The sequence below is a fragment of the Triticum aestivum genome, chromosome 7B (genome assembly GCF_018294505.1).
Source record: "Triticum aestivum cultivar Chinese Spring chromosome 7B, IWGSC CS RefSeq v2.1, whole genome shotgun sequence".
NCBI classification, from domain to species: domain Eukaryota; kingdom Viridiplantae; phylum Streptophyta; class Magnoliopsida; order Poales; family Poaceae; genus Triticum; species Triticum aestivum.
The window spans coordinates 711,480,371-711,502,540 of record NC_057813.1 but is presented as its reverse complement, the minus strand read 5'-3'; positions in this window follow the sequence as shown (position 1 = coordinate 711,502,540).

Genomic DNA, 22,170 nt, shown 5'->3' with positions numbered 1-22,170 from the left:
ACAAATCACGAATTTTAATGTCATCAATCACGTTAATTTGGAAAATGCTAGTTTCCTTGTACTCGAGCGCTCTCGATATGGTAGGAATATACTATTAATTCATACTTTTCAGTTATTGTGTTCCCTGTTTTCTCTAACATTTACTAAATACGCAGTATGAGTATGCGATGGCCTATTAGCCGTCATAGGTGACCTATTAACACTAGTAGAAAACAGGGCTTTGGTCCAAGTAGGGAAAGCCCATTAATCCCGGTTCACTCACGAAGCGGGACCCATGGGGGCATAGGTCCGAGTTCGTGAGGCCAGGGGGCCGGCCGGGCCTCGTGGGTCATTGGTCCCGGTTCGTCTGGCCTCTTTGGTCCCGGTTCCAGGCATGAACCGGGACCGATGTGCCTTGCTCCTGGCCCACAACCATTGGTACCAGTTGCTGGCTTGAACCGAGAACAATGGTTGTCCTTTAGTCCCGGTTCCAGCCATGAAACGGGACCAATGAGATGCCTATATATACCCCTTGCCCGCGAGCAGAGCAGTGGAGTGCTCTGCTTTTTTTGGAGAGGTGTGTTGTGCTCTAGCTCACCTCCTATGCACATGAGGTGTTCGATTAAATGCCCAAGCCACACTTAAGCTTTCTCCTCTCGAAGCTCCTTGTCCAAGCTCCATTTTTCTCAAGATTTGCCTAGGTTAGGCTGTCTGTCCTGTCCCGTCCCCGTCCTCACTGCCGTTGATTGCCTGTGCCGATCTCGTCGCCGGTACCACCGTGGTGAGCCTCTTGTTCTTATCTTCTTTCTAAAAGAAAAAAAGTTATTACTTGTATGATTTAGATAGATACTTCTGTAGTTTTCTTACTTATTATTGTTTGTTATTATATAGTGCGATGGTTTTGGTATCCGCCTTCGTCGGCCCTCGTCCTGTCTATGATTCGGATGTGGCATATATATTTTCTTTTATAACTATTAGTTTCATTTAGTGTTTATGACAATTATGCCGAGCAACGTGACATAGATTTTTTTTATCTAGGAGGTATGTGAACCGGAAATTCCAACCGACCCTATTGTCGAGAGGTTAAATTTAGTTAAAGAAGAAAACAATTACTTGAGGGAAATATTAAAAAAATTGAGGAGGAGAAGATGATATTGGAGTTGCATGTTGCGGATGTCGTCGATGATCACAAGATCAAGATGGATGCAATGCGCTTGAAGATTAGAAAGATTAGAAAATATGCCATTCATACTGAGGCTTGGTATCATTATGCCGTTGGATCAATTGTTACCTTAGTTGTGATTGTGATCACATTTGATGTTGCATTGAAATGTTTTAGATAGTTTTAATGTATGGTTTAATTAGATGCTCTGGATAGCTATATGTTGTTCAATGAGAACTATGTATGTACTTTGGTTTTAATGTAATGATGAACTTCTATTAATTTGGTCACTTCTATATTCATGATGTTTGGTAATGGTTTTTGACACACTTAATCTTTCCCTAATATTAAAGGGAGGATTATTTCTCCATTTTTTATCGTCCACGGTGGGACCATCAGTTTTTTCGTCCGTCTTTGGTTCCTATATATGTTGGTCCGTATTTAAGGAAAAAAAGAAAAATACTCCAACCAAAAAAAGGCCTACAACAGGATTCAATCCCTGGTATATCAGGTTGATACTTGCGGCGCGAACCAGCGCGCTGGGGGGCTGCGTGCAGCAATTTTGAAGAGCCTGATTTCTATTGATATAGAATTGGGCATGCGGAAATAAGGTATGAACTCGCGCGAGGATTTTTTTGTACTTTTTTTAGTGTTTTTATTTACTTAATATCATCCACTGCGACGAGGCCAACCCAACTAATCGACAACCTGGACTCAGCCCGTTTAACAGCACAACCACAATTAATCGATTATCTGGCCTATATATTCATTATTCTAATTGTTACTTGACTCTTTCAAATAAAGTGCACTAAGTGGCTGTACTGGCTATGTGGTTTGTTTCCTCCTAATGTGTATTTGAATCATTGAATATGTTTAACTATAATAGTTGCAGTATGAGGAAGACATGCATGAAAAAAGTCTTTGATTAAATACATGGTATATGTTGTTTTTCTCACTAATCTCTTTTTTCTTTATTTACATCCTTCATTTTTAGAAGAGAATTAATCATATGTTTTACATGATTTTATGTGTTGTTATTGGTTTAGGGCCATATGACATTTTATGTAGTTTTCTTATAAAGAATAATTATATTTTTTGGCTTATTTCCACTGCCACTCTGGATATTTGGATGTACTGAATAATACTTTTTTCAATTCTAGAAAAATATCATAAAAAATACATGTTTCAATTCCAAACTTTCTATCTCAGTGGTAACAGCTAATCAAACTTTTGCTATCTTTAAGAATAATTGTATTATTAAATTTCAATTCAACCGTAGCTGACATAATTTGGTTGTTCACTCTAACAAAAAATTAGGTAGATATTTATAAGTTTAGATGTATTATGTTCTTTAGGACGGAGGCTACGTATGTGGATAACTTTTTCCATTATGACGCACTGTAAGGTCTTTCGAAAGCAGCGTGCTAGAGTGTGATGACCAAGCTCATTGCCTTTGAGATTGTCATGTTCGTCGTGACATGGAAAATGTGACCATGGTGGCGAAGAGAGTGGTAACATGGATGGGTCACTTGGAGCGTGCGAGGATTTTTTTCTCCCATTGCAATGCACGGGCATATGTGCTAGTTATATATAATGCACGCAGATGAACCGACAATGGATGTACGGTGACAGACACACCTTCAAGTACATTAAGGGCGTGCATAATGTTCTCGAAGTGGCTGAGGCAAACAAGCAGAATGGTTTTATGTGTTGTCCATGCCCTATATGTGGGAATACGAAGTCTTACTCTGACCGAAAAATCCTTCACAACCACCTGTTTTATAAGGGTTTCATGCCACACTATAATTTTTGGACCAAGCACGGAGAAACAGGGGTTATGATGGAAGACAACAAAGAAGAAGAGGATGATGACAACTATGTGCCCCCTGAATACGGTGATGCTGCAGCGGGGGAAGCTGAAGATCAATAGGAACCATACGATGTGCCCGATGATGATATTCGCCGGGTCATTGTTGATGCAAAGAGATAGTGCGAAAGTGTAAAGGAGAAGCTGAAGTTCGATCGCATGTTAGAGAATCACAAAAAAGGTTTGTAACCAATTGCGAAGATGGCAACACAAAGCTCGGTACCACACTGGAATTGCTGTAGTGGAAGGCAGAGAATGGTGTTCCTGATAAAGGATTTGAGAAGCTACTGAAAATATTGAAGAAGAAGCTTCCAAAGGATAACGAATTGCCCGACAATACGTACGCAGCAAAGAAGGTTGTAAGCCCTTTAGGATTGGAGGTGCAGAAGACACATGCATGCCCTGATGACTGCATCCTCTACCGCGGTGCGTACGAGGATTTGAACACATGCCCGGTATGCAGTGCATTGCAGTATAAGATCAGACGAGATGACCCTGGTGATGTTGATGGCGAGCGCCCCAGGAAGAGGGTTCCTGCCAAGGTGATGCGGTATGCTCCTATAATACCATGGTTGAAACGTCTGTTCAGAAACAAAGAGCATACCAAGTTGATGCGATGGCACAAAGAGGACCGTAAGAAAGACAGGAAGTTGAGAGCACCCACTGACGGGTCGCAGTGGAGAAAAATCAAGAGAAAGTATTGGGAGGACTTTTTAGGTGACGTAAGGAACGTATGGTTTGGTTTAAGTGCGGATGGCATTAATCCTTTTGGGGAGCAGAGCAGCAATCGCAGCACCTGGCCTGTGACTCTATGTATTTATAACCTTCCTCCTTGGTTGTGCATGAAGCGGAAGTTCATTATGATGCTAGTTCTCATCCAAGGACCTAAGCAACCCGACAACGACATTGATGTGTACCTAAGGCCATTAGTTGAAGAACGTCTACAACTGTGGAATGAAAATGGTGTACGTGTGTGGGATGAGTACAAACAATAGTAATTTAACCTACATGTATTGCTGTTTGTAACCATGAATGATTGGCCTGCTCTGAGTAACCTTTCAGGACAGACAAACAAGGGATACCATGCATGCACGCACTGTTTAGATGACACTGAAAGTATATACCTGGAAAATTCAGGAAGAATGCGTACCTGGGGCATTGTCGATTTCTTTCGACCAACCATCAATGTCGAAAGAAAGGCAAGGATTTCAAAGGCGAGGCAGATCACCGGAAGAAGCCCGCCATTCGTACCGCTGATCACATACTTGCTATGGTAAATGATTTACAAGTAATCTTCGGAAAGGGTCCCGGCGGACTATCTGTTCCGAATGACGTTGATGGACGCGCACCCATGTGGAAGAATAAATCTATATTTTGGGGCCTACCCTACTGAAAAGCCCTAGAGGTCCGCTCTTCAATTGACGTGATGCACGTGAGGAAGAATCTTTGCGTGAACCTGCTAGGCTTCTTGGGCATGTATGGGAAGACAAAAGATACACCGGAGGCACGGGAGGACCACCAACGTGTGCACGAAAAAGGCGACATGCCTCCAAAGCTGTATGAAGGTCCTTCCATCTACACTCTTACGAAAGTAGAGAAGGAAATCTTCTTTGAATGCCTGCTCAGTATGAAGGTCCCGTCTGGCTTATCATCGAATATAAAGGGAATAATAAATATGCCAGAGAAAAAGTTCCAGAACCTAAAGTCTCATGACTGCCACGTGATTATGACGCAACTGCTTCCGGTTGCATTGAGGGGGCTTCTACCGAAAAACGTTCAATTAGCCACTGTGAACTATGTTCATTCCTCAATGCAATCTCTCAGAAGGTGATTGATCCAGAAATCCTACCAAGGTTAAGGAGTGATGTGGCGCAATGTCTTGTTAGTTTCGAGCTGGTGTTCCCACCATCCTTCTTCAGTATTATGACGCATGTCCTAGTTCATCTAGTCAACAAGATTGTCATTCTGGGCCCTGTATTTCTACACAATATGTTCCCCTTTGAGAGGTTCATGGGAGTCCTAAAGAAATATGTCTGTAACCGTGCTAGGCCAGAAGGAAGCATCTCCATGGGGAATCAAACAGAGAATGTCATTGGGTTTCGTGTTGACTTCATTCCTGACCTTAAGAAGATTGGTCTCGCTAAATCGCGGTATGAGGGGAGACTGAGTGGAAAAGGCACGCTAGGAGGGGAATCAATAATATGTAGGGACGGGCATTCTTGGTCTCAAGCACACTACACAGTTCTACATAATTCTACCTTGGTGACCCCGTATGTCGATGAACACAAGAACATTATGCGCTCCAAACACCCAAAGTAGTGTGACGACTGGATAACATGTGAACACATCAGGACTTTCGGCAGTTGGTTACAAACGCGTCTCAGGAGTGACAACACTATTTCTGATGAACTGTACTCGTTGGCCAGGGGACCATCTTTGACTGTATTGACTTACAAAGGGTACAAGATAAATGGGAATAAATTTTACACGATCGCCCAAGATCAAAAGAGCACCAATCAAAATAGTGGTGTCCACTTTGATGCAGCAACCAAGAGGGGAAATGACACATATTGTGGTTACATAGTGGACATATGGGAACTTGACTATGGACATGACTTTAAGGTCCCTTTGTTTCAGTGCAAATGGGTCAATCTGTTAGGAGGCGGGGTACAGGTAGACCCACAGTACGGAATGACAACACTGGATCTGAACAATCTTGGGTACACAAACGAACTGTTCGTCCTAGCCAATGATGTGGTGCAGGTTTTCTATGTGAAGGACATGTCTACCAAACTAAGAGAAAGAAAAGATAAGGAAGCGAATACATCATACGATGAGCCAAAGCGCCACATAGTTCTTTCAGGAAAAAGAGACATCGTAGCATTAGAGGGCAAGACAGACATGTCTGAAGATTATGAAAAGCTCATGAAATTCCTCCCTTCAAAGTCAAGGCTGACCCAAGCACCCTGTTAAACGACGAAGATTAACTAGTAGAAAATAGGGCTTTCGTTCGGGCCAGATAAGTCCATTAGTCCCGGTTCAGTCACGAACCGGGACTAATGTGAGCATTGGTCCCGGTTCGTGCGGCTAAAGGCATTAGTTCAAATGAGCCCTTTAGTCCCGGTTTGAGACACGAACCGGGACTAAAGGGTGCGATGCCCTTTAGTCCCGGTTCGTGTCTCAAACCGGGACAAAAGATTAGACCTTTAGTACAGGGTTGAGGCACGAACCGGGACTAAAGGGTGCAATGCCCTTTAGTCTCGGTTCGTGTCTCAAACCGAGACTAAAGGTCCCATTTTCAAACTCTACCCCCCATGTGAATCGCCTTTTCTATTTTGTAAAAAGCAAAAGAAAAATGATACGAACTTCAAAAATTAAAATCCTTCGAGATGTAGTTATGTTACTACATCTATTAGTTAGGAAAATTTAAAAACTTAAATTTGGACATGTTTTGCAAAAAAGTGTTATGAAAAAGTAAAACGACCATATCTTTTGCATACGATGTTGAAAAAACGCATAATATATCAAAAAAATCATCATAAAAATCCGCATCCCCAAGCTTAATTCCTGCTCGTCTTCGAGTAGGTAAGTGATGAAAGAAATAATTTATGAAGTGTGAATGCTAGCAGGTGCACAAGTTTGATCAATGATAATTTCAAACACCTTTTCTAACATCACTATATGTCATAACAATAGCTCATCTCATAAAACTTTTCATGATCAAGTAACAAACTATTCACATGTTAAAGTATAGGTCATAAACTTTCTTGAAAACTAACAAATAGTGCTCTTAGTCATACAACAATTGCAATTCATCTTATTTTCGGGAAGGGTCTATGTAAGAGCTTTGATTCAGCAAACTCCACATACTCAACTATCATTTCATCTTTCACAATTGCTAACACTCATGTGATATTTATGGGTTCAAAGTTTTAATCGGACACAGAGAAATATAGGGGCTTATAGTTTCGCCTCCAACCTTTTACCTCAAGGGTAATGTCAACAATAATAATTTATGAAAACCTACATACAAGTGGATATATATATCTGGATCTCTCCAACACAAAGTGCTGCCCAAAGGAAATAGTGTAAAAAGGAAAGGTGTGACACCCCCGATTCAATCGTATACTAATCATACAAGCAAATGTGTACGATCAAGATCAGGGACTCACGGGAAGATATCACAACACAACTCTAGACACAAATAAAATAATACAAGCTTTATAATACAAGCCAGGGGCCTCGAGGGCTCAAATACAAGCTTGATACACAAGAGTCAGCGGAAGTAACAATATCTGAGTACAGACATAAGTTAAACAAGGATGCCTTAAGAAGGCTAGCACAAAAGCAACACGACCGAAGAGGCAAGGCCTCCTGCCTGGGACCTCCTAAGTACTCCTGGTCATCGGCGGTCTCCATGTAGTAGCATCCATCGGCGGTGGCATCTGGCTCCAGGGATCCATCATCTGGTTGCATCAACCGGAAAGAAGAAAGAAGGGGGAAAAGGGGGTAGCAAAGCAACCGTGAGTACTCATCCAAAGTACTCGCAAGCATCAGATCTATACTAAGTATGCACTGGTATCAAATGGAAGGTTGGTATCTGTGGATTGAACTGCAGAATGCCAGAATAGAGGGGGAAGACTAGCCTATCAAAGACTAGCATCTTCAAGCAGCTCCGAGCATCTTGCAACATGTAGAAGAGTAAAGAATAGTAGTTTATAAATTAACAAACATGTTGTAACATCAACGCCCAGAGATCCTTCCCCGACTCCCTGCGGGAAAGCAATCTCGGAGCCACATATCCATCACATATCTCAAGTATCCATTTCTAGTTATATAAGATCAGGATACAAGTATGAACGTCCATTACCATGGACACGGTATTCGAATATATATCTTCCCTGCAGGGGTGCACCATGTTTGTCACACACTAGCTAGTCATGCATTAGAGTGTTGCATCATGTCTACTCTTTCACCAGAAACTTGAAATGGGGATTTGTGAAACCCTCAGAATCATTTTGAAAATGATCCAAATAAAAATTTCTCCAAAAAGGTCCAAGAAAATGCTCATGTTGCTCTCTGAAAATATTGGACAGAGATAAAAATCAAACCAATATTTTAAGAGCTCATAAGTATTTATTTTGGGCATTTGGAGTTAATGCATAAATATTTGCATTGGAAATATATTAGTTATATATATTAATATATGTCCAAAAATTATGCCACCTGTTGGGGAGCTCTGGAATAATATATCTAGCTCCTGCAAAAATTGGCATAAGGTTATAAAATGATTTAATATTTTATTTAAATCAAAACAAATGTCAGAAATTAGAAAAACAAAAATAAATAAAGGACGGAAACCTTACCTGGGCCTCTTACCTGGCGCCTCTGGCCCAGCCAGCTGGCCGGCCCAGCCCGTCTCCCTCCTCTGTCGTCTTCGTCCTCGACAGAGGGAGGGGAGTGTGCCCGGCGCGCGTGCGCGCCACCGCGCCACGCCACCAGCTCGCCTGCCTGCCTGCCCCTCCCCTCCTCGTCTGGATGGCCTGGAACGACGCCACGCCCTCCCCCTGCTCTCTCTCACTCTCCCTCGGTTCTTCCCCTCCTCTCCCTCGCTCTCCCTCTCCCGTGTCCGAACGCCACCATCACCGCCGTTCGCCATAGCAGCCGCCACCGGCCACCCCTCGCCCCTCCGCTGAGCTCAGGAGCTCCGCCGCGACCCCCTCTTCCTCCCCACCAAGCCAAGCCCCTCGGGAAGCTCTGCATCGCCTCCACGCCATCGTCTTCGTCCTTGACCGCCGCCGATGGTCGCCGTCGATTCGCCGCCATTCGTGCTTCCCCGAGCTCGCTGACCCTCCCTGCATGATCCTCATGAGCCCCTGCTTCGTTTCCCCCTAACCCCATGTTCGATTTCGAGCTCTAGCCGCCCCTCTACCGGAGCCGAGACGCTCCGCCGCACGGGCTCGTCGCCGGCGAAGCCCCGGTGACCATTTGGTCACGGGCGTGCACCCGTTGTGCTTGCCGCGACCCGTAGAGCCCCTCCAGCGCCTCAGCTCCCTCGCCTGCGAGCAGCAGCGCCGATCCCGACCGCACCCGAACTCCGGCCGCCGCTCACGAGCTCGCCGTCGTCGGTACCGGCCACCACAGGCACGGCCACCACCACCGTTCGACGCGCGGGAGCAAGGGCTCTCCAACGAGCCCAAGCACGGCCTCGCCCGTGCCCTGTAGCGTGTTTCCGTATCGCGCCGCCGTCTCGGGCCTCGCCGGCGTCATGTCGCCGGTGGGTTTGAACTGTTTGACCTGGGGTTTGACCCCCCCAGGGTCACTGACGCGTGGGCCCCGTCGGCCAGGTGGTTAGATTAGAGCTAATCACTCTTAGTTAACCCCCCTGACACTGACCAGTGGGCCCCAGCGCCACTAACCCCTAATTAGGATTAAATTAACCCTGTTAAACCCCCCCTGTCACTGACGTGTGGACCCCACACGTCAGGTTTGAACCCAGCCAGCCGCAGTTGACCACTGATGTCATGCTGACGTCATGCTGGCGCAATATATATATTTCTGGATTTAATTAAATCAGGAAATTCCAGAATATTATTTAAACTTCAAAAATTCATAACTTTTATTCTGTAACTCCAAATCAGACAAATTATATATGAAAAATGATCAGAAAAATCCAATCTATCCATCTGTACTATTTTCATGCATGATCAAACAAGTTAAATTGATGTTTAAAGCAGAACAAGGCAAAGCACTTTAAAAGGCCATGCTTGAGTTTGAAATTTGAATCTTTGATTCAAATTGGTTCAAACCCTTCTGGTTTTAGTTGCATTAGCCCAACACACTCATATTGCCATGTTTCATGCATGCATCATATTGTTGCACATTGTTTGGTGATGGTTGTGTATCGGTGTCCTTTGCGACAGGTTCTGCCTCCGAGGAGTACCGTGATTACCCTAACGAAGAACCGTATCAGTGCATCGAACCATCAGGCAAGCAACCAACCATTTGATCATATCGATACAATCCCATGTTCTCGCTCCTGCTCTCTTTTACTGCATTAAGACAACGCGTTTCAAACTGCTGTGTGCTACGGTAGTTGAACCCATTTCCTCTGCATGACATGTCATTGCCACAGTAACTAGATGAAACCCACTAGCATGTGTAGGAGTTGATTGAGCCATATGTATGTGTTGTTCCTACCTTGCTATGCCTGCTATGCTTAGAGTCGTGTCAGGTCTGGTTCATCTGGGTGATGGGCTAGAGTGAAATGATTATGTCGGTAATGAGAGTGGTGTGGTGAACACGATTTGGTAAAGGTATCGATGAGAGGCCATGTAGGAGTACATGGTGGGTTGTTTCATTGAAGCCGACCTTAAGCACTGAGATCTGTATGTGTGATTTAAGATACAGCTATTACCATGCAATGGGCCCTGAAATATGACCCCGCTCAACTTCTTATTCACCCTAGCTCTCTGTCCAGGAGTTGCAAGTAGTTTCTAGTGTTTGTAGCCTACTGGAGGCCGTGGACAGCGCTGACCGTAGGGGTGGGCTGTGATGCGGTAGGTACGTGGCACGGTGTACCGAATACCCGTTAGGTATCTCGGGAACCCTGTTCACATCGTTCGGGGCCGTATGGGAAACCTCGGCCGGACTCCCTGCGGATGGAACCTGGATAGGCGATAAACCTGGACTAGAGGCTTAAGTGTTTAGGTAGGTCGTGGTCTACACCCACGTCGGCTTTCGCTTGAAGTCTGCCGAGCACATGTCGTGTGCAGACGCTAAGTGGTGGAAACATGTATGAAGAAGTACACCCCTGCAGGGTTATCATAATCTATTCGAATAGCCGCGTCCGCGGTAAAGGACTACTTGGTTGCCTATACAGTTCATAGACAAGTAAATGGAAACTACTAAAAGCCACAAGATAAGTGTGAGTGCCGAGGATGGCTCCTCCGTAGGAAGACGGAGGCGGATCCTCGGTAGTGTATTGAAGTGGTGAGTAGTGGACTCGTGTGCGCAAAACCATTTCAAGTTGAAGTATCGTAGGATAGTCTAGCCAAGAGTCAAAGCTGGCTTGCTGCAATAACTCCACCAACCCTTCTTGATAATATGCATGTATGTAGGATCTGATGTAAGTCTTGTTGAGTACCTTTGTACTCATGTTGCTATAATTTACATTTTTACAGAAGACGCTACAACCCCTTCTGATGGGTTCTATGTAGACGTTGACATCAACGAGTAGGCTAAAGGCCCAGGTGGTGACCCTGAGCTTGTGAAGGACCATGTAGTATAGCTAGGCTTTCCAAGCCTCTTTTATTTTACTAAGTTGTCTGTACTCAGACAAGTTACTTCCGCTGCTGGTTTGTATGACTGTATGACTTGAATGTTGGGTCGTGAGACCCGTACCTTTGTGTATGTTATGTATGGCTCCCTGAGCCTTAAATAAAGTACTTGTGTCGTAGAGTCATGTTGTGATGCTTCGTTGTATTTGCACATATCGAGCATATTGTGTGTATGATTGAAATGCTTGGTATGTGTGGGATCTGACTATCTAGTTGTTTATCTTTAGTAGCCTCTCTTACCGGGAAATGTCTCCTAGTGTTACCGCTGAGCCATGGTAGCTTGCTACTGCTCTGGAACACTTAGGCTGGCCGGCATGTGTCCTTCTTAGTTCCTGTGTCTGTCCCTTCGGGGAAATGTCACGCTTTGAGTACCGGAGTCCTGTTAGCCCGCTACAGCCCGGTTTATCGGAGTCCTGCTAGCCCAGTGCTACAGCCCGGACCCACTTGCTGATGACCGACACGTTCGAAGCTGGGTCATGGATGCCTGTCCCTGTAAGTCTGTGCCACTTTGGGTTTACGACTAGTCATGTCAGCCCGGGCTCCTTATCATATGGATGCTAGCGACACTATCATATACGTGAGCCAAAAGGCGCAAACGGTCCCGGGCAAAGGTAAGGCGACACCCGTGGGGATACCGTGCGTGAGGCCGCAAAGTGATATGAGGTGTTACCGGCTAGATCGATGTGACATCGAGTCGGGGTCCTGACAGCGTTGGCATCAGAGCCGGACTGCCTGTAGGTTCTCCAAGCCAAACTGGTCGATGTTGAGTCTAGAAATTCTTTAGTTATATGTAGGGGAATTGTTTGTGAGTTGGAACGTAAGGCTCTTTTTACTCCTTTATCTAATGACATTCTGATCTGAGTCAGTCTATTCTTCCACCGGGGGTTAAGGAATTAGGATCTATTCTCTCTATCAGGATCACGTGTTACTAATCAGTAGTACCTTATAGGTTTGATGGTTACAAGCCTAGTTCAGTTCTATTACCACATTATGTTGCTAGGATGGTCTCAGAACTTGGTATGATGATGATGAGTGTGTATGTAATTCTTTGTCAAATGTCTCAAAATCCTTCTTGAGCATTTACAGCTGTTATGCTGCCGAAATTTTGCTAGAAATTCTAATGCCTTTGCATTATGATTGTGCTTTCAGATGGCCACTCACGACCTCAATCAAGTGGTTCGCCTGACTCGATGCCTAGATGTACCTGGCCATACTGCCAAGTTGGTCAGGGTAATGACTGAGGCTGGATACCGCTGGTATCCTGAGTACACGGTCGAAGAGCAATTCCGAGACTTTAATCAAAGCCAGTATCTCTGCACTGTCAGGATATTTCCATCTTATCCTGGATCCACCGAGCCCCTTCACTGCTCCTATGGACTCGGGGTTACTATTGAGATGGCTGTGCAGGACGCCGCCTACTCTATGATGACCATCATGCGAGTCAGGTCTGGTCTATTTCGGGACTCTGATTTCCGGTATATGCCAGGATCACTTCCGGGAGCACAAGGGTATCTCCAGGCTATCTATGCTGACCCCACCCAGGAGGATTCACGGACTCGCACCACTGCTGAGATGCTCGAGGATAAGGACCGTGAAAATCGGGCCTTGAGGTTAGAGCTCTTTAATACCCGTGCTGACCATTGGGCCACGTTGACTCGGTTTGCACCGGCGGTGCAAGCTGGATATTCGAATATGCGCGATCTCTATCCTGTGAGATCTGCTCTACCAGACGTGATGGGTTGGCGTGATGTAGGAGGCATCACCCCACCTCGCGGTCCCCGCAGGCCACCGTCTGTTGGTCCAAGACCTCATCCTAGCCCCTATGGTCCACAAGCTCCGCGAGATCGTCTGTTTCCGGATGATCATGTTGAGCTTCCAGGCTATGGAGGTGACTTCTACGAGGACTACTACGGATCGGTCTGAGTTAGTGGTAGTATCACTAGTTCGCACTAGCTGTGTCGTCTATCGTCCCGCGTGACTCATGGGATATGACCTAGTTTGTACTCTTTCCGGAGGTGTAGAAAAATAACGTATAGGAGCTTGGGATGCCTCCGATGAGATGTAATCCTCTTTTCACCGTAATAGTACTTTGTTTGGTCTTGTACTAAACCCTGTATGGTGTGTATGACGATGGAATAAAAGAAGTAGTTTCTGTATCTACCATGTCATACGGATGATCATCTTGCATTCCGAGTTATTCCTTACATTTTATATCCTATGTCAGAATTTTATCATCCTGACTAAATCATTGTCTTGTTTACCTAGGATGGTCAACACGCGCACTAACCCTGCTCCCCAAGAGCAGGCCGAAGGCAGTGAAGTCAGGGATGCAAATCTGCCTCATCCTCCTTCCCTAGCCGAGGTTATGATGGAAGCTGAGAGAAACAAGCGGGATACCAACCGTTTGTTGGAGCGTATTGAACAGAACACAGCACACCATCAGAGGACTAACGTGGTGTCACTCAGTGATTTTATCAAATTACATCCACCCACGTTCCACCACTCCGTCGAGCCTCTCGACGCTGATGACTGGCTTCGCAGTATCTCTCACAAACTGCGTTCCGCGCTGGTAGCGGAGGCTGACAAGGTCACCTTTGCTGCTTATCATCTTGAAGGCCCCGCCAGTGTATGGTGGGAGAATTATGGAGCTATGCGCCCAGCGGGCCATGTCACTACTTGGGCTGAATTCAGTGAGGCTTTCCGTGAACATCACATTCCGGAGGGTCTCATGGACCGTAAACGTGAGGAATTTTGCAGTTTCACCCAAGGCCGACTTTCTGTGGATGCTTACAGCAGGGAGTTTGGTAACCTCGCACGATATGCAACTGAGGAAGTGTCTACTGATGCCAAGAAGCAAGCAAGGTTCCGTAAGGGCCTTAGTCCTGAGCTTCGCCGCGACCTCCGTCTGCATGAGTGCACATCTTTTCAGAAACTTGTTAACAAAGCCATCAGTGCTGAAACTGGTCAGACTGACTATGACGCAACACGCAAGCATGGCCGTGACATGGGTTCCTCATCTGGTGCTGGTCCTCAGAAGCGCCGCGTGTGGGTACCCAACACCGCCCTGCCACCCAGGTTCACACCGAGGCCATCTTTCCAGGCGCCTCGCCCTGTTCAACAGTGTGCACCGGCCAAGCCCTATGGGGGTCCAACCAACAATGCTCCTCCACGTACCAGTTCCGTGACTTGTTTCAAGTCTGGGGAATCTGGCCACTATATGCGTGAGTGTCCCCAGACCAACCCCAACCAGTCTGCTAAAGCTGTTGGCCGTGGCAAGCCGACAGGGAAAGTGTTCCACGCCAAGCCGGCCACCGCCTCACGTGGCCATGTCAACTGTATCTCTGCCGAAGAAGCTCAAGAGGATCCCAACGTCGTTCTCGGTACGCTTCTTGTTAATTGCCACCCGGCATCTGTTCTTTTCGATACAGGAGCCTCTCATTCTTTTATATCCGAAAATTATGCTCGTTTGCATAACGTCGCATTCGGTGATATGCCAACCTCTATGGTAATTCAAACTCCGGGATCCAAATGGCAAACTTCTAGAGTAAGCCATGGAAATGAAATCCAAGTCGACAGACTTGTTTTCCTTGCATCTTTGATAGCCCTTAAATTTTCAGATATTAATATCATTTTGGGTATGGACTGGATGTCGGCTCATCATGCCCAAATTGATTGCTTCTCTAGGACTGTTCAACTCACCCATCCTTCGGGGAAGATAGTCAATGTCTTGACCCGAATAGCCAAGCGACAATTATATTCTCTTAACGCTAGCCCTTTGCCAGACCTTGAGGACATTCCGGTAGTCCGTGACTTCCCGGATGTCTTCCCAGAGGAATTGCCAGGTGTTCCACCTGACAGGGATGTTGAGTTCGTAATAGACCTCATTCCAGGAACCGTTCCGATTGCTAGAAGACCCTATAAGATGGCACCCCTAGAACTAGCCGAGCTTAAGAAACAACTCGATGAGTCCTTGAAAAAGGGTTTCATCCGACCTAGCTCATCTCCGTGGGCTTGCCCCGTCCTATTCGTCAAGAAGAAGGATGGTACGGACCGGATGGTTGTAGATTACCGACCTGTCAATTTGGTCACAATCAAGAACAAATATCCGCTTCCCAGGATCAACGACCTGTATGATCAGCTCGCTGGATCCTCAGTCTTCTCCAAGATGGATTTGAGGTTGGGCTACCATCAAATCAAAATCAGAAACGGGGACATTCCTAAAACGGCCTTTGTTACTCGTTATGGCCAATACGAGTACACCGTCATGTCCTTCGGTTTAACCAAGCCTCCAGCCACCTTTTCTCGGTTAATGAACTCAATCTTCATGGAGTATTTGGATAAATTCGTCGTGGTTTACCTCGATGATATACTCATCTACTCCAAGAACGAGGAGGAACATGCCGAACATTTAAGGCTAGTGTTGAAGAAACTTCAAGAGCATCGCCTTTATGCCAAATTTTCTAAATGTGAATTCTGGTTGTCAGAAGTGACCTATCTGGGTCATGTAATATCTGGTAAAGGTATTGCTGTTAACCCTGAGCGAGTTCAAGCCGTCCTTAATTGGACTCCACCTGAATCGGTCAAGCAAGTTCGGAGTTTTCTGGGCTTAGCGAGCTATTGTCGTCGCTTTGTCGAGAACTTCTCCAAAGTTGCCAAACCTCTAACCGAACTCCTCAAGAAAGATAAGAAGTTCGAATGGACTCCACAATGTGAGCACAGCTTTCAGGAACTGAAAAGACGCCTGACCTCTGCTCCCGTACTGGTACCGCCAGACTTCTCCAAGGACTTTGTTATCTACTGCGACGCCTCGTGACAAGGACTAGGTTGCATTCTCATGCAAGATCGACACGTAATTGCCTACGCTTCACGGCAATTGCACCCACATGAGGAGAATTATCCTACTCATGATCTAGAGCTTGCAGCCGTAGTCTATGCACTTAAGACCTGGCGACATTACCTCCTAGGTAACCGTTGCGAGATATTCACTGATCACCAAAGCCTGAAGTACATTTTCACTCAACCGGATCTGAATCTCAGGCAAAGACGTTGGGTTGAGTTGATCACAGACTTCGACTTAGGAATAACTTACATCCCAGGGAAAGCCAACGTCATGGCTGATGCGCTAAGTCGTAAATCTTATTGTAACAACCTGATGTTACAACAAAGTCAACCACTTCTCCATGAGGAATTTCGGAAGCTTAACCTTCACATTGTTCCTCAAGGATTTCTTTCCACCTTGGTAGCAAAACCTACTCTTACGGATCAAATCATCGCTGCCCAAAAGCGAGATAAGGGAATATCTAAAATCAAAGAGAACATTGCTAGCGGAGGTGCTAGTTGTTTCTCCACAAATGATCATGGTGTTGTGTACTTTGAGAACCGTCTAGTGGTTCCCAAGAACCAGCATCTACGGCAGTTGATCCTTAAGGAGGCTCATGAATCTTCTCTCACCATTCATCCCGGTAGTACTAAGATGTATCAGGACCTACGCCAGAGGTTCTGGTGGACTAGGATGAAGAGAGAGATTGCTCAGTATATTGCAAATTGCGACGTCTGTCGTCGTGTAAAAGCAGAGCACCAACGGCCTGCTGGCACCCTTCAACCCTTAGCTATTCCTGAATGGAAATGGGATAAAATTGGTATGGATTTCATTACCGGTTTTCCCAGGACCAAGAGAGGGAATAATGCTATCTTCGTCGTTGTCGATCGTCTTTCCAAAGTAGCCCATTTCCTACCTGTTCGTGAGAGTATAACCGCTAGTCAGCTGGCAGACTTATACATCTCCCGAATAGTGTCCCTCCATGGTGTTCCTTTGGAAATTAACTCGGATCGAGGAAGTCTTTTCACCTCTCGATTTTGGGAAAGTTTCCAAAATGCTATGGGGACCCGTCTCTCCTTTAGCACCGCCTTCCACCCTCAGTCGAGTGGTCAAGTGGAACGCGTCAACCAGATTCTAGAAGACATGCTTCGAGCCTCTGTTATCTCATTCGGAATGGACTGGGAGAAGTGCCTTCCATTTGCCAAATTCGCTTACAACAACAGCTATCAATCTAGCTTGGGTAAAGCCCCTTTTGAAGTTCTCTATGGACGGCGGTGTCGAACACCCCTTAACTGGTCAGAGACCGGGGAAAGACAATTCTTTGGCCCGGATATGATTCAGGAAGCAGAAGAACAAGTTCGTATCGTTCGTGAAAAGTTGAAAACAGCCCAATCTCGTCAAAAGAGTCAATATGACCGAAAACATAAGGCTATGACTTTCGAGGTTGACGAGAAGGCTTATCTTCGGGTCACCCCTCTGAAGGGAACCCATCGTTTCGGTATCAAAGGCAAATTGGCTCCTCGTTACATTGGACCTTTTCGCATTCTTGCCAAACGAGGAGAAGTTGCCTACCAGTTGGAACTACCTCCGCACCTCTCCAGAGTCCACGATGTCTTCCACGTTTCTCAACTCAGGCGTTGCTTCTCGGATCCTATCCGTGGAGTGAACCACGAAACGCTTGATCTCCAAGATAATCTTACATATCGAGAGTACCCCATTCGTATTCTCGATCAAACCGAACGTACCACTCGACGTCATAATATCAAGTTTCTCAAAGTCCAATGGTCGCACCATTCTGAGGATGAAGCAACTTGGGAAAGGGAGGATCGTCTTCGACTCGAGTATCCCGCCTTCTTCCCGGAGGAACCCAAATCTCGGGACGAGATTCTTTTGAGTGGGGGTGAGTTGTCACACCCTAGCTAGTCATGCATTAGAGTGTTGCATCATGTTTACTCTTTCACCAGAAACTTGAAATGGGGATTTGTGAAACCCTCAGAATCATTTTGAAAATGATCCAAATAAAAATTTCTCCAAAAAGGTCCAAGAAAATGCTCATGTTTCTCTCTGAAAATATTGGACAGAGATAAAAATCAAACCAATATTTTAAGAGCTCATAAGTATTTATTTTGGGCATTTGGAGTTAATGCATAAATATTTGCATTGGAAATATATTAGTTATATATATTAATATATGTCCAAAAATTATGCCACCTGTTGGGGAGCTCTGGAATAATATATCTAGCTCCTGCAAAAATTGGCATAAGGTTATAAAATGATTTAATATTTTATTTAAATCAAAACAAATGTCAGAAATTAGAAAAACAAAAATAAATAAAGGAGGGAAACCTTACCTGGGCCTCTTACCTGGCGCCTCTGGCCCAGCCAGCTGGCCGGCCCAGCCCGTCTCCCTCCTCTGTCGTCTTCGTCCTCGACAGAGGGAGGGGAGTGCACCCGGCGCGCGCGCGCGCCACCGCGCCACGCCACCAGCTCGCCTGCCTGCCTGCCCCTCCCCTCCTCGTCTGGATGGCCTGGAACGACGCCACGCCCTCCCCCTGCTCTCTCTCACTCTCCCTCGGTTCTTCCCCTCCTCTCCCTCGCTCTCCCTCTCCCGTGTCCGAATGCCACCATCGCCGCCGTTCGCCATAGCAGCCGCCACTGGCCACCCCTCGCCCCTCCGCTGAGCTCAGGAGCTCCGCCGCGACCCCCTCTTCCTCCCCACCAAGCCAAGCCCCTCGGGAAGCTCTGCATCGCCTCCACGCCATCGTCTTCGTCCTCGACCGCCGCCGATGGTCGCCGTCGATTCGCCGCCGTTCGTGCTTCCCCGAGCTCGCTGACCCTCCCTGCATGATCCTCGTGAGCCCCTGCTTCGTTTCCCCCTAACCCCATGTTCGATTTCGAGCTCTAGCCGCCCCTCTACCGGAGCCGAGACGCTCCGCCGCACGGGCTCGTCGCCGGCGAAGCCCCGGTGACCATTTGGTCACGGGCGTGCACCTGTTGTGCTTGCCGTGACCCGTAGAGCCCCTCCAGCGCCTCAGCTCCCTTGCCTGCGAGCAGCAGCGCCGATCCCGACCACACCCGAACTCCGGCCGCCGCTCACGAGCTCGCCGTCGTCGGTACCGGCCACCACAGGCACGGCCACCACCACCGTTCGACGCGCGGGAGCAAGGGCTCTCCAACGAGCCCAAGCACGGCCTCGCTCGTGCCCTGTAGCGCGTTTCCGTATCGCGCCGCCGTCTCGGGCCTCGCCGGCGTCATGTCGCCGGTGGGTTTGAACTGTTTGACCTGGGGTTTGACCCCCCAGGGTCACTGACGCGTGGGCCCCGTCGGCCAGGTGGTTAGATTAGCGCTAATCACTGTTAGTTAACCCCCCTGACACTGACCAGTGGGCCCCAGCGCCACTAACCCCTAATTAGGATTGAATTAACCCTGTTAAACCCCCCTGTCACTGACGTGTGGACCCCACACGTCAGGTTTGACCCCAGCCAGCCACAGTTGACCACTGACGTCATGCTGACGTCATGCTGGCGCAATATATATATTTCTGGATTTAATTAAATCAGGAAATTCCAGAATATTATTTAAACTTCAAAAATTCATAACTTTTATTCTGTAACTCCAAATCAGACAAATTATATATGAAAAATGATCAGAAAAATCCAATCTATCCATCTGTACTATTTTCATGCATGATTAAACAAGTTAAATTGATGTTTAAAGCAGAACAAGGAAAAGCACTTTAAAAGGCCATGCTTGAGTTTGAAATTTGAATCTTTGATTCAAATTGGTTCAAACCCTTCTGGTTTTAGTTGCATTAGCCCAACACACTCATATTGCCATGTTTCATGCATGCATCATATTGTTGCACATTGTTTGGTGATGGTTGTGTATCGGTGTCCTTTGCGACAGGTTCTGCCTCCGAGGAGTACCGTGATTACCCTAACGAAGAACCGTATCAGTGCATCGAACCATCAGGCAAGCAACCAACCATTTGATCATATCAATACAATCCCATGTTCTCGCTCCTGCTCTCTTTTACTGCATTAAGACAACGCGTTTCAAACTGCTGTGTGCTACGGTAGTTGAACCCATTTCCTCTGCATGACATGTCATTGCCACAGTAACTAGATGAAACCCACTAGCATGTGTAGGAGTTGATTGAGCCATATGTATGTGTTGTTCCTACCTTGCTATGCCTGCTATGCTTAGAGTCGTGTCAGGTCTGGTTCATCTGGGTGATGGGCTAGAGTGAAATGATTATGTCGGTAATGAGAGTGGTGTGGTGAACACGATTTGGTAAAGGTATCGATGAGAGGCCATGTAGGAGTACATGGTGGGTTGTTTCATTGAAGCCGACCTTAAGCACTGAGATCTGTATGTGTGATTTAAGATACAGCTACTACCATGCATTGGGCCCTGAAATATGACCCTGCTCGACTTCTTATTCACCCTAGCTCTCTGTCCAGGAGTTGCAAGTAGTTTCTGGTGTTTGTAGCCTACTGGAGGCCGTGGACAGCGCTGACCATAGGGGTGGGCTGTGATGCGGTAGGTACGTGGCCGGGTGTACCGAATACCCGTTAGGTATCTCGGGAACCCTGTTCACATCGTTCGGGGCCGTATGGGAAACCTCGGCCGGACTCCCTGCGGATGGAACCTGAATAGGCGATAAACCTGGACTGGAGGCTTAGGTGATTAGGTAGGTCGTGGCCGACACCCACGTTGGGCCTCCGCTTGAAGGTTGCCGAGTACATGTCGTGTAAACGACGGTAAGTGGTGAGAGCGTGTATGAAGAAGTACACCCCTGCAGGGTTAACATGATCTATTCGAATAGCCGCGTCCGCGGTAAAGGACTACTTGGTTGCCTATACAGTTCATAGACAAGTAAATGGAAACTACTAAAAGCCTCAAGATAAGTGTGAGTGCCGAGGATGGCTCCTCCGTAGGAAGACGGAGGCGGATCCTCGGTAGTGTATTGAAGTGGTGAGTAGTGGACTCGTGTGCGCAAAACCATTTCAAGTTGAAGTATCGTAGGATAGTCTAGCCAAGAGTCAAAGCTGGCTTGCTGCAATAACTCCACCAACCCTTCTTGATAATATGCATGTATGTAGGATCTGATGTAAGTCTTGCTGAGTACCTTTGTACTCATGTTGCTGTAATTTACATTTTTACAGAAGACGCTGCAACCCCTTCTGATGGGTTCTATGTAGACGTTGACATCAACGAGTAGGCTAAAGGCCCAGGTGGTGACCCTGAGCTTGTGAAGGACCATGTAGTATAGCTAGGCTTTCCAAGCCTCTTTTATTTTACTAAGTTGTCTATACTCAGACAAGTTACTTCCGCTGCTGGTTTGTATGACTGTATGACTTGAATGTTGGGTCGTGAGACCCGTACCTTTGTGTATGTTATGTATGGCTCCCTGAGCCTTAAATAAAGTACTTGTGTCGTAGAGTCATGTTGTGATGCTTCGTTGTATTTGCACATATCGAGCATATTGTGTGTATGATTGAAATGCTTGGTATGTGTGGGATCTGACTATCTAGTTGTTTATCTTTAGTAGCCTCTCTTACCGGGAAATGTCTCCTAGTGTTACCGCTGAGCCATGGTAGCTTGCTACTGCTCTGGAACACTTAGGCTGGCCGGCATGTGTCCTTCTTCGTTCCTGTGTCTGTCCCTTTGGGGAAATGTCACGCTTTGAGTACCGGAGTCCTGTTAGCCCGCTACAGCCCGGTTTACCGGAGTCCTGCTAGCCCAGTGCTACAGCCCGGACCCACTTGCTGATGACCGACACGTTCGAAGCTGGGTCAGGGATGCCTGTCCCTGTAAGTCTGTGCCACTTTGGGTTTACGACTAGTCATGTCAGCCCGGGCTCCTTATCATATGGATGCTAGCGACACTATCATATACGTGAGCCAAAAGGCGCAAACGGTCCCGGGCAAAGGTAAGGCGACACCCGTGGGGATACCGTGCGTGAGGCCGCAAAGTGATATGAGGTGTTACCGGCTAGATC